The sequence below is a fragment of the Oryctolagus cuniculus genome, chromosome 10, assembly GCF_051225735.1.
Source record: "Oryctolagus cuniculus isolate XC-2025 breed Fujian yellow rabbit chromosome 10, ASM5122573v1, whole genome shotgun sequence".
Taxonomy (NCBI): Eukaryota; Metazoa; Chordata; class Mammalia; order Lagomorpha; family Leporidae; genus Oryctolagus; species Oryctolagus cuniculus.
The window spans coordinates 51,256,724-51,268,796 of record NC_142876.1 but is presented as its reverse complement, the minus strand read 5'-3'; the positions used below and the strand labels follow the sequence as shown (position 1 = coordinate 51,268,796).

The 12,073-nt window shown below is 46.9% G+C and overlaps 1 protein-coding gene and 1 long non-coding RNA gene across 3 annotated transcripts in view; one reads left to right on the top strand and one right to left on the bottom strand.

The window, feature by feature from the left end:
- The window catches only part of LOC138844036 (uncharacterized), a 94,277-nt gene extending 91,990 nt beyond the window's left edge, over positions 1 to 2,287 (top strand). For both annotated transcript variants that reach the window (XR_011379377.2, XR_016214089.1), the window contains exon 3: positions 1,952 to 2,287. This is a non-coding gene — a long non-coding RNA (uncharacterized LOC138844036). The remainder of the gene's footprint in view (positions 1 to 1,951) is intronic.
- Positions 1 to 12,073, bottom strand: part of KCTD1 (potassium channel tetramerization domain containing 1) — a 217,301-nt gene that overhangs the window by 201,617 nt on the left and 3,611 nt on the right. The gene's annotated exons all lie outside the window — the stretch shown is intronic.

Here is a 12,073-nt window from a genome sequence, read left to right as displayed (position 1 = left end):
GAGACAACATGCACGAGGAACATCTAAGGGGAACATCTATCTGAAGGAACACCTGAGCAGCCCCCGAGAGAGCCGGCCGGCGGTGTGCCGCTCCCCCGCGGAAGTGGGGAAAGTGGCAGGGGGAACCGCCCTTCCACGGAGGTGGAAGGGACAGTAGCCAACCCGGGAAGAACCAGCAACAAACCCGGGGAGGGCCAAGCAGACAAAAGAACAGCGCAGGGTCCTGTGTCGTTCCTCCACGAAGACGGGGAGCGACATAATGGTGCCGTGACTCGGATATGAAGCCTAGGCAGGGTTTAGTGTCGTTCCTCCACGAAGAGGGGGAGCGACAGGCACCGCTCTGGCCATTGCAGCCATCTGGGGAGTGAACCAGCGGATAGAAAACCTCTCTCTCTCTGCCTCTGCCTCTGTAACTCTGCCTTTCAAATAAATAAATATTTAAAAAAAATTGTCTGCATAGCACTTAATCATATCAGATTAAGTTCTCAGCTCCCACACCCAAGAACGTAAGCTCTATGAGATCCTAGATATTTTCCCTTGTTCACTGATGTATGTTAAGGACTTAGAATAGTACTTGGCATGGTAACACCACTTCCATAGTGGCAGGTTAGATGAATGATTTTGTAATGGCATTGATTAAAGAATTAAGTGAGGGGCAGGTGGGTAAAGCCACTTCCCAGGATGCTGGCATCCCATATAGGCACTGGTTAATGTCTTGGCTGCTCCACTTCTGATCCAGCTCCCTGCTCATGGCCTGGGAAAAGCAGCAGAAGATGGCCCAAGTGCGTGGGCCCCTGCACCCATATGGAAACTCAGATGAAGCTCCTGGCTCCTGGCTTGGAGTGCCCGGGCCAGCGATAGGGAGAACCCAGGTTGACTGAAGAGCAATGATAAGGAAGAAAGGCAGGGGTGTTGACTGACAAGGAAGCGATGAGGAACTGAGATCACCCTGGGTTATCAGCATTCTTAAAATTAATTTATTTGAAAGTCAGAGTTATTTATAGAAAGGGAGAGACACAGAAACAGAGATCTTCCATCCACTGGTTTACTCCCCAGACAACTGCAATGGCCAGGGCTGAGCCAGCAGCTTCATTCAGGTCTCAAATGTGGATAGCAGGGGCCCAAGCATTTGGACCATCCCCTGATTTTTTCCCAGGTACACTAGCAGGGAGCTGGATCAGAAATGGAGCAGCTGGGACACGAACCAGTGTCCACAGAGGATGCTGGCATCACAGTGGTGGCCTTAGCTGCTGTGCCACAGTGCCAGTCCCATGAGCAGTTTTAATGGGAATGAGAAGGCTAGGGTGGCCGACTGTGGAGCTGGAGAGGGCTCATGTGTCCATGGCCGTGGGTTGTTGACAAGATCCTTGTACAGGTGAGAGGGGTGGCGCCAGGCAGCCTTCCCTAACAAGGGTCCCAGGGATATTAGTTCTGACAGTTAATTGGTTCTGACAGAATAAAAGGCTCTGTGGTGAAATGCAAGTTAGAAAACTGAATACCCAAACTTCAAGGCCACTTAAAATCTTTACAGTATCGGGGTGGGCACTGTAGTTCAGCAGGTTAAGCTGATGCTTGGGACGCCTGTCTCTCATACTGGAGTGCCAGATTGAGTTCTGGCTACCTGCTTCCCATCCAGCTCCCTGCTAATGCACCCTGGGAGGCAGCAGATGGTGGCCCAGGTGCTTGGGCCTCTGCCACCCACATGGGAGATCCAGACGGAGTTCCTGGCTCCTGGCTTCAGCGTGGCCCGCCTCTGTCTGTTGTGGAAGTTTCAGGAGTGAACCAGTGGATGAAAGAGATGTCTGTCTCTGTCTCTCTCTCACACAGCCTTTCACATTGATAAAAATAGACATTTAAAAGATCTTTAAAATACTTCAAAAGACTCCAAAGTGGGGCAGAGTGTTTCCCAAATTTGTTTGATTGATGAATCCCTTTTAAATTTCTTTTTCAGGGGCCAGTGCTGTGGTGTAGCAGGTAAAGCTGCTGCCTCCAGTGCCAGAATCCCATATGTGTGCTGGTTCGAGTCCCAGCTGCTCTACTTCTGATCCAGCTCTCTGCTATGGCCTGAGAAAGCAGTAGAAGATGGTCCAAGTCCTTGGGCCCCTGAACCCATGTGGGAGACCCAGAAGAAGCTTATGGCTCCTGGCTTCGGATCGGCACAGCTCTGGCTGTTACAGCCAAATGGGGAGTGAACCAGCAGATGGAAGACCTCTCTCTGTGTCTCTGCCTCTCCTTCTCTCTCTATGGAACTCTGACTTTCAAATAAATAAATAAAATCTTAAAAAAATGTTTCTTTTTCAGATTAATTTGAAAGACAGAGCAACACACACACACACACAGAGAGAGAGAGAGAGAGAGAGAGAGAGAGAATCTTTCACCTGCTTGGACAAATGCCTACAACAGCAAGGGTTTGGCTAGGCCTAAGCCAGGAGACTGGAACTCTGGCCAGTGTCCTACGTGGATGGCAAGGGCCCAAGCACTTCAGCCATCCTCTGCTTGCTTTTCTGGGCACATTAGCAGGAAGCTGGCTTGGACATAGAGCAGCCAGGACTTGAATTGGTGCTGCAATATGGGATGCCAGCATGGCAAGCTGTGGCTTACCTGCTGTGTCACAATGCGAGCCCCTGATGAACCCTTTTTGATTTCCCTCAAGGAGCACCTTTAGGGTCTCCCATTCCTTAATAACAGAGGTTCTCATAGTGAGGTCCCTGGAACAGCACTGGCATCCTCTGGGAACCTACCTGTTGGAAATGCACATTTTCAGGCCTCACTCCAAATCGATCTAATAATCAACTCTGCAAGTGCAGCCAGGAATCTGTTTATTAAAACACAGACTGGGCGCCAGTGCTGTAGCCTAGCAGGTAAAGCTGCTGCCTACGATGCCTGTGGCCCATATTGGTGCTGGTTCATATTCTGGTTGCTCCACTTCCCATCCAGCTCCCTGCTAAGGCGACTGGGAAAGCATTAGAAGATGGTACAAGTGCTTGGGCTACTGCACCCATATGGGAGACCTGGAGGAACTCCTGGCTCTTGGTTTGGCCTGGCATAGCCCCGGCCATTGTGGCAATTTGGGGAGTAAACCAGAAAATGAAAGATCTCTCTCTCCATCTCACCATCTCTCTGTAATTCTGCCTTTCAAACAGATAAATGCATCTTTAAAAACAAAGCACAGATTATTACTAAAAACTCTCCTGCAGTCCTGATGCATACTCAAGTTCAAGAACCACTGAGCTAGAAGACACTTTGGGAAAGTGGATTCATATTCACAAGTGGGAAAGACTAATTGTCAAGGAGTTGGATGGGCACTGTGGTAATGCTGAAGTTATGTCATATGACTGTGAAGTGGAAATAAAGAAGAAAAACAGTGAGCCCATTAGAAATATGCACAGCAAGATCACAGTATTTAAATTTGGGCTAATTAATGTCACCTCAAAATACTAACAAAAGTGAGGTTGGATCGACTGTGTTTTTGGGTTATTCTTGCTGTTATGTTTGCTAGTTAGCATGGAGCAGGAGCTCACTCCTTTCCAACATTCTTTATCAAGCTGTTGAGGAAGAGGAAGAAAAGGAAATGGATTTGAATTTAAGAGGCTGAAAGATAGACAGCAATGCTAAAAGGAAGAGAGGATAAATTTTATGAAAACCCTACCATCATTAAAGAAGCAAAACCTGATCCTAAGAATCTGTATTATATGTGTGGCTGCCTAAACTCATACCTAAAAACTGACGTTGAAAGCAATTATTTGCCAAGAGCTTTATTCACAGAGAATCTCAGAAGCACTTTACCCAGTTTCTTAATCAAAGGTTATTGGCCTCACAAAGAAGCAGATCAGAAGGTATAGGTGTAACTGTCTCACTCCTCAGCAGAATAATTTGGAAATATTCTTACCAGACATAGTTTGCAGAAGAGCTGTCAAAAATAACTCTGATATGTGATGAGCACTTCCACTGTAGAACAGGTAGAAAAAAAAAGTATGACTCTGAAAGGATTTTGGGTGCCTGTTTTCAAAAGTAAGATCTGAATCTCAGCCTAAAATCTACAATGCATTTTGACTCAGAATTTTCTTTAACAGAGAAAAAGAAACAAAGAATGCTCCTTGGACAATTATGCAAAGCTAAATGAGCTTTTGAAATGATTTGAGTTTTAGCTAGAAATATTCTTAGGTCCTAATGCATTTAGATATAATAGCATGAAATGAAAGAACAGCAATGTGCGAAGATTTGCATAAAGACAAAGGTTTAACTGGAAGAATAAAAATATAAGAAATGCCCCTGCTTTCTAAGGGTGGAAGACTGTACAGCCTTCATGCTTGCTGTCACTTACTCAAGCCCTGGCTCCTGCCACAGTAATGTGCAAGAGTGGCAGGTTTTTAATGGTTCCATTGGTCATGGCCTCCTGGGCTACTGCCACTAAGTGGGGAATGAGTTGGACCAGAGGCAGGTCTAGGATCATATTTTCTGGGGATGGTGCTGTGGCAGAGCTGGTAAAGCTGCTGTCTGCAATGCCAGCATCTATAGATGCTGGTTCAACTCTTGCTTGCCCCCACTTCTAATCCAGCTCCCTGCTGATGTGCCTGGGAAAGCAGCAGAAGACAGTGCCAGTGCTTTGGCCCCTGCACCCATGTGGGAGATCCAGAGGAAGTTCCTGTGTCGCTCCCCCACTCACGGAGGAACAACACCAGACCCTGCGCTGTTCTTTTTCCCTGGCCCTTCCGGGGTTTGCTGCCGGTCCCCCCACCTCTGCAGAGGGGCAGCACCCCTGCCGCTTTCCCCGCTTCTGCGGAGGGGCGGCACACCGCTGGCCAGCTCTCTCAGGGGTTCCTCAGGTGTTCCTCAGATGTTGCTGGTCCATGTTGTCTCTCTCCCTCTCTCCTCCTTTATAGTCCTCTTCCATCAATCCCTGCTCTGCTGCCCACACGCCGAGCACGCTGCCCTCCTCCAATCAGGAGCAGGATCAGCTCCTGCAGCTTGTTAGTTAAATTGGTGAGGCAGCTGTGTAGAAGTTGTTTACTCCTTCTCAGCGCCATATGATGGGAGATCAGATGCATAGAATTAGTCTTAGCAATTCCAGTAATTTAGTCTAGTCTTGGTTGCTCCACACACTCCTGGGCCCTGGCTTCGGCCTGGCCCAGTCCTAGCTGTTATGGCCATCTGGGGAGAGAACCAGCAGATGGAGGGTCTCCCTGTATCTCTAGCTGTCTCTCCCTCTCTTTCTGTAACTCTGTCTTTCAAGTAAATAAAAATAAAAACAAAAATCTTTAAAAACAAATCCTATTTTGGGGGCTGGCGCTAAAGCCACCACCTGCAGTGCCGGCATCCCATATGGGTGCCAGTTCATGTCCCAGCTGCTCTACTTCCCATCCAGCTCTCTGCTATGGCCTGGGAAAGCAGCAGAAGATGGGCCAAGTTCTTGGGCCCCTGCACTCACATGGGAGACCCAGAAGAAGCTCCTGGCTCCTGGCTTTGGATTGGAGAAGCTCTGAACATTGAGGCAAATTGGGGAGTAAACCAGCAGATGGAAGACCTCTCTCTCTCTCTCTGCCTCTCCTTCTCTTTCTGTGTAACTCTGACTTTCGAATAAATAAATAAATGTTTAAAAATCCTATTTTCATATACAGCATCACCTGCACTTATACAGGGAAATTTGACAAAATATGTGGAAAATGGAATTAAAGGATAACTTTATTTTGATGCAAAAAATCTGCAATCCATACAGTTTTAAAATAACACACATTTCAGGCCGGCGCCGCAGCTCAATAGGCTAATCCTCCGCCTAGCGGCGCCGGCACACTGGGTTCTAGTCCTGGTCGGGGCACCGGATTCTGTCCCGATTGCCCCTCTTCCAGGCCAGCTCTCTGCTGTGGCCCGGGAGTGCAGTGGAGGATGGCCCGGGTCCTTGGGCCCTGCACCCCATGGGAGACCAGGATAAGCACCTGGCTCCTGTCATCGGATCAGCGCGGTGCGCCAGCCGCAGTGCACCGGCCGCAGCGGCCATTGGAGGGTGAACCAACGGCAAAGGAAGACTTTTCTCTCTGTCTCTCTCTCTCACTGTCCACTCTGCCTGTCCAAAAAAAAAAAAAAAAACAAACAAACAAACAAACAAAAAACAAAAAAACAAACACATTTCCATGAATCTATTGACAACACTGTATAGCTAGTGCGTTAGTGTGACTTACACAATCTTAGAGTGATTCATTTCTCAGATCCTTTGGATCTTTGACATACAATACTTTCAGCCTCTGAGAAGGCTTAGTTCTGGAATGCTGGCCCTCCTTTTAGAGAGCTGTCCTTCCTACCAAAGCTCACTTGGGCATAGTACAGAAAGTAGGGTTTAAACTCTTTAGATTATAGACTTTTTTTTTAAATTGAGACCTCTTTCCCTTTTTTTAAAAAAAATTTATTTGAAAGGCAGAGGGACAGAGAGAAAGAGTGATCTTGCATCTGCTGATTCCCCTCCTCAGCAGCCAAGGCTGGGTCAGACCAAAGCCAGAGGCCTGGAACGCCCATGTGAGTGGCAGGGACCCAAGAACTTAGGCCATCGCCTACTGCGTAGCAGGCAGTTGGCATAGACGTGAAGCAGGGACTTGAACCTAGGCACTCTGATGTGGGACACAGACGTCCCAAGAGTATCTCAATGGTTGTACCAAATGTCCACCCCAGACTCCAGATTCTAAAACAGGCCTTCCATCCCAGAGCTGGAATGGCAGTTCTGACCAGGGAGAGGCTGTTAGTTCATAGTGCAGGTGAATTTCTCTCCCTAGTCTGAGTTCCTGAAATCAGGGGCAAAGGAGCTGATCACCCATGAGGGAAAGGAGATGGCTCTTTTGCAAAATCACCTGGCACTTCCTGCTTATAAGAGATCAACAACTCTCAGGGGTGGGAAGAGTGACAGGAATTGGGACCAATCTGAAATTTTGCAGCCCTTTTACTGTTTCTGAAAATGGCCATGAAGTCATGAATAGCTAAGGACCCTCATGAACAACTGGAAGAGTAGACATGGAAATTTTTTTCACTTATTATATACCATTGGAACCAAAGCCCATTGTTGATTCCTCGATCTCTAAATCATTGTGGCAGTTCCGGAGGGACCCACAGCTGGCACTTGTCTACTGCAGTCTCTTCATTTAAGTGTGTCCCTGCGTTCATGGGTAAATGAGAGAAAAGTATTTTGAACTGGCTTATTGTGTTTCTTACAGAGTGGGACAGAGTAAAATTATTTCCCCCTCATTTGACAAGATGAGGAAGCAATAGCATGGTATTTTTAGAGAAGATCAGAAGAGTTCACATACATTAAATTCCTAGCATATGGAAAGTGCTGAATAATTATCAGCTATTGACAACAGTCACTAGGGGATAAGAGCCCAGACCCTGAGCTTGAACCCACGGTCAAAATCCTCACTCTACCACTCACCAACAGGTGACACAGAGAGGCTACATACGCCCTCTGTGCCTGTCTCCTCACCTGGAAAATGGGATAGCAATGCTACATATCTAATTCTGACACCCGTCCTTAGAGGTAGTTTTCATGACTTCCATTGCACAGATGATGAGGCCAAGGTTTAGGGCTACAGTCAACAGTGGAGTCACAGTTCCAAGCAATTGGAAGACTCAGTTTATTTCATCACCTCACCTAAGAGGGCCACAAACAGGTCTTCAGTAGCACAAGGCACTGTTCCATTCCCCACCAGCACATGCCTGCCTAAAACCAGTTATTCTCTACTGGTATTCTTAATTATGAACGGACATCGCCTGCCCTCAACCCAGAGCATGTGGTAGCATGGTAGATGTGGGAGGCTGACAGCACTCTCCTCTGCTGATTGATTAAGTGCACGGAAAAACAGACCTCTCACATATTCACAACTCTGGGAGACTGGGCAGTAAGAAAACTCCAACAAATACCGGTGGCTGCTCTCTCCCTCCTCCCTGGACCACAACCCAAGAGAAAACAGTGACTCTGAGGGGTCAGTGCCTGCTCCTGTTAGACCTAAGTTGTTCCTGTGAAGGAGTGTGGGCAGCTTTTTAGAGAAACCCAAGCTGGGACAAACCTGAGAAACCAAAGACCAGAGGCTGCTCCGTTTACTTGTGGGTGTGTCACTGCCATCTGCTGGGTGGAATGGGTATCGCACCCATTCTAGTGTTTGCTGTGTAATAAGCAAAATCAGAGGTTCCCATCACAGCAGCCAGGGGGTTTTCCCGTTATTTCATAGCATCAGTCCTAAGTTTCCACAAAATGTGAATTTCCAGGACAACTGTTCTCAGCATTCTCATAAGAGTAATCAAAAGTTAAACTCAGGATCACATTTGAGACAACAACCTATTTAGAATCACTAGTTCCCCAGATTATATTTGGCCTGTCCCCAAAAAACTGATTAAATTGGTTAGAAAAAGTCTACTGCAATCAGGAAAAACCACCTGGAGAAACTTGGGCCTTCCTGTGAATGGCAAAAAGTAATCAGAGGAAAGTGAAATCGCCACCAGGCTTTATGCTTGTATTCTCCAAAATTCGGTGCACATATACCCAACAATTATTTATTGAACACTTAATTCTGCATGCCACGCACTGGATTAAGGAACCAGGGAAACCAACATGAATAAACATTTTAGTCCTTGATCTTCATAATATGAAATGGCTATTTTCTGAATGCTGGGAATATCCATCCATCCCATGTAATTCTCAGAACAGTCCTAGGACTGTTATCTCATTTATAATTATCTCATGATTACCTCACTTACAGTTCAGATTAACTATTATTACCTCATTTACAGTTCAGAAAACTGACGCTTAGAGAGATTAAATAATTTGGCCAAGATAATATAGTTAGAAAGAGACGGAGTGGGATTTGAATATGGGGCAGTGGGAGGGGGTGGGGGAAGAGAGAAGCATTAGCACCGTGGACAAATGTAGCCTTTTTCTCTTCCACACAGAAAGTCTAAGTCTTTTTTTGAAAACACACATTTTCTGTTCCATTAGCTACAAATTCCCAGCAAAGTGAAGTGCTACACAAATAGTAAGTGAGGACAGCAGGGGACGCTTTGTACAGGTGTATCCAGAACATTCCTTCCTTGAGTGGGCATTGGAAACTTATGCCGTCAACACTCCCTTCAGTCCGTAACTCTTCTCCTTGGTATCAGCCTTGGTGTGGGAGGCAAGGGCCGAATTTTTCTCCTTGGGTAGACAACAAATCTGCATTTTGGTCAGCATGACAGAGTGAGTGTGAGCAAGCGATCTGTTCAGCCAGAGCTGGAGAACACATCTGATACTCTGAGCTCAATAATCGTCAGCTGTTTTTAATCTTTTCTTTCTCTCTTGGTGTAAGAGCAGGGTGCTGGTTACAGCGGGGAAACACCTGGAGTGGCAAGGAGGGAGGAAGAGGATGGGGGCGGTGGTGCTGTGGCACAGTAGGTAAAGCTGCCGGCTGCAATGCCAGCATGCCACATGGGTGCTGGTTCAAGTCCCAGCTGCTCCACTTCTGATCCAACTCTCTGCTATGGCCTGGAAAGGCAGTGGAAGATGGCCCAAGTTCTTGGGCCCCTGTACCCATGTGAGAGACCCGGAAGAAGCTCCTGACTCCTGGTTTTGGACCGGCCCAGCTCCAGCCTTTGCGGCCAATTGGGAAGTGAACCATTGGATGGAAGACCTCTCTCACTCTCTCACTCTGTGTGTGTGTGTGTGTGTGTGTAACTCTTTCAAATAAATAAATAAACCTAAGGAAAAAACAAAGAGGATGGGGATGGAGGAGCTGCTGGAGGCAGGTGGCGGAGCAGGAAAGTGCTCTGCCAAACGCCCAAGGAAGGTATGGCACAGAGAAGAACTGGGAGGCAGGTGGGATGGCTGCATGGCTGGTGGTAGGGCTTTGCAGCCAGCCCGCTGGCTTTGAATCCCTGCTCTACACCAGCCCCGTCTTTGACCTCAGGCAAGTCACATCACCTTTCCAGGCCTCAGTTCTCTCACCTGCTAACTGGGCATCAGAGGATACTGACCTTGCCTTGTTATGTCCTGGGTTCAGTGACTGAGCAAGGAAGCAGCAGGGACCGAAACTGGAGATTCCTCCAGAGAAACTGCCCTGGAGGATTGCTTGAAACAACTTATTTGCAGGTGAGTTTAACACACAGACTTGTATCTTTCTTCTCATCAATCCTATAAGGCAGGATAGAGGGAGATTATCATTCCCCCTTTTAAAGAAAAAAATAGATTCCCAGGTGACATGGCTAAAATGATGGATGGTTTTTCAATCAGAGCTTGCCTTTGGGGCCACCCACATGAAAACTATGAAGAAAGTATCTGAATGGAATTCATTTGTCTATCAAGCCCCCATGCAGAAAGTGAGACTCTGGTTCCAGGAAACAACTGAAACCCGAATTTCCTAGAAGGAGATCCACACTGGAGTTCCCAGGAAGCAGTGCCATCGCAAGGGACACACTATCCCAAAGCATTCGTGGCTGATTTCTTTTGCTGAAATTCCCTTCCTGGTAAGAGAACCTGAATTTTATTTTAAAATCAACGGCCCATCAGCTAAGGTGATTTTGGTGGTGAATTACACATCAGACAAAACTGTTTCCTCCAAGCCTGACACGAAGGAACAAGTCTGCGAGAATATAAAAACAAATGGAAAGAACAGATGAGATAGAAATACCAAAAAACAATGCGTCCTTAAGTATGAAAATGTTGCACTCAAAGTTAGCTAAGGAACTGCACATGGAGTCAGAGACACTTGAGAGAAAATGCACCAAAACACCAAAACTCTTAAGTCTATGGACCATTTAGGTCCTTAGAAGCTTTTCCAGTGTTATTTGCACATAAAGGACTTTTTAAAAGCAAGGTTGAACAGTTAACTCTTATAATATTTAACACATTTGTTAACTCAATTATGTTGCATAAGGCACAGACTTGATTTTGTGTCAGGGATTAAACATGGGTCTCTCGCAGTGATGAATTCTGGCTTAGCTGAGGTTGGGTAAACAGAAGCTCGGGATGCAGTGGCTAGAGGGAAAAGGATCCTGGCTAACAGGACGAGAGGGCAAGCAGCCCAGGACTGATACATGGAGGCCTTCCATGGGATGAACAAGTGGAGCGATTCAAGGATGGCCAGATGCTCGGCTTCCTCTGTGAATGCAGTTACATTGGAGCAGAGGCTCATCACTGCTACCTTTTCTGGCTGCTAGAAATGAACTGGGAAGTACAAAACCGGTCTTCAGAATTCCACGGTTTGACTCACACATCTGAAACCCAGGTGCCTTCTTGGCCTTCCTCTCTCTTGTTCACCCAGAGCCAACCCTTCAGTAGGTTCTCTAAATTTTCCCTCCCAGAGCACACTTTCACCTGCCACTGCACTGTACCGTTGCTTGCCTGGATGACTGCAACAGCCCGTCCAGGCTACGCCTTCCATGTTGGGTCCCTTTAATCACGACCCACAGGGCAGCCCATGCTGTCCTTTCAGAGCATGTATCACCAGAGCAGGTGTCACTGCTGTCCCTCTCCCAACCCTCCCCACCTAGCCCTGAAGAGTTAAGACCAGGTGCCTGGCCCTGCAGCCTGCATTCCCACTACTGCCCGTTCCCACTTTGCTAAGTCTCTCCTAGCTCCGCAAATGCTGTTCTCTTCCTGGAACTTCACCTCAGTCCTGTTTCTCTTGCACCTGCTTCACAGATCTCAGTTTGCAGCACTGGAATTCTGACCTCAGTCTTAGTCATTTTCCCCCCTCTTTGGTTAACATTATCACAGCCCCCATGGCCTTTTCCCTTTAAAGCACGAATCTGTCCATTGTTCAATGTGTATCTGTCTGAGTCATAAACTCTGGGCAATGGGAGACTGAATGCTTTTTCTCACCCTTGTGTCTCAGGCATCTAAACAGTGTATTGCATTCAGAGGCACAAATAAATATTTTGGTGAATGAACAAATGAGTGAATGACTAGAAGCACATTATTCCTAAAGGAAAATCTGTTTTGCTTTCTGCACAGTTATCTCAAGCCAAACTCATCCACAAGCAAAGCATCATTTCCATCTAGTACATTTCTATGAATCAAAAGCCAGGGTGCTATTACAGTGCCCAGGAAAACTGAGTTGTTTCTCAC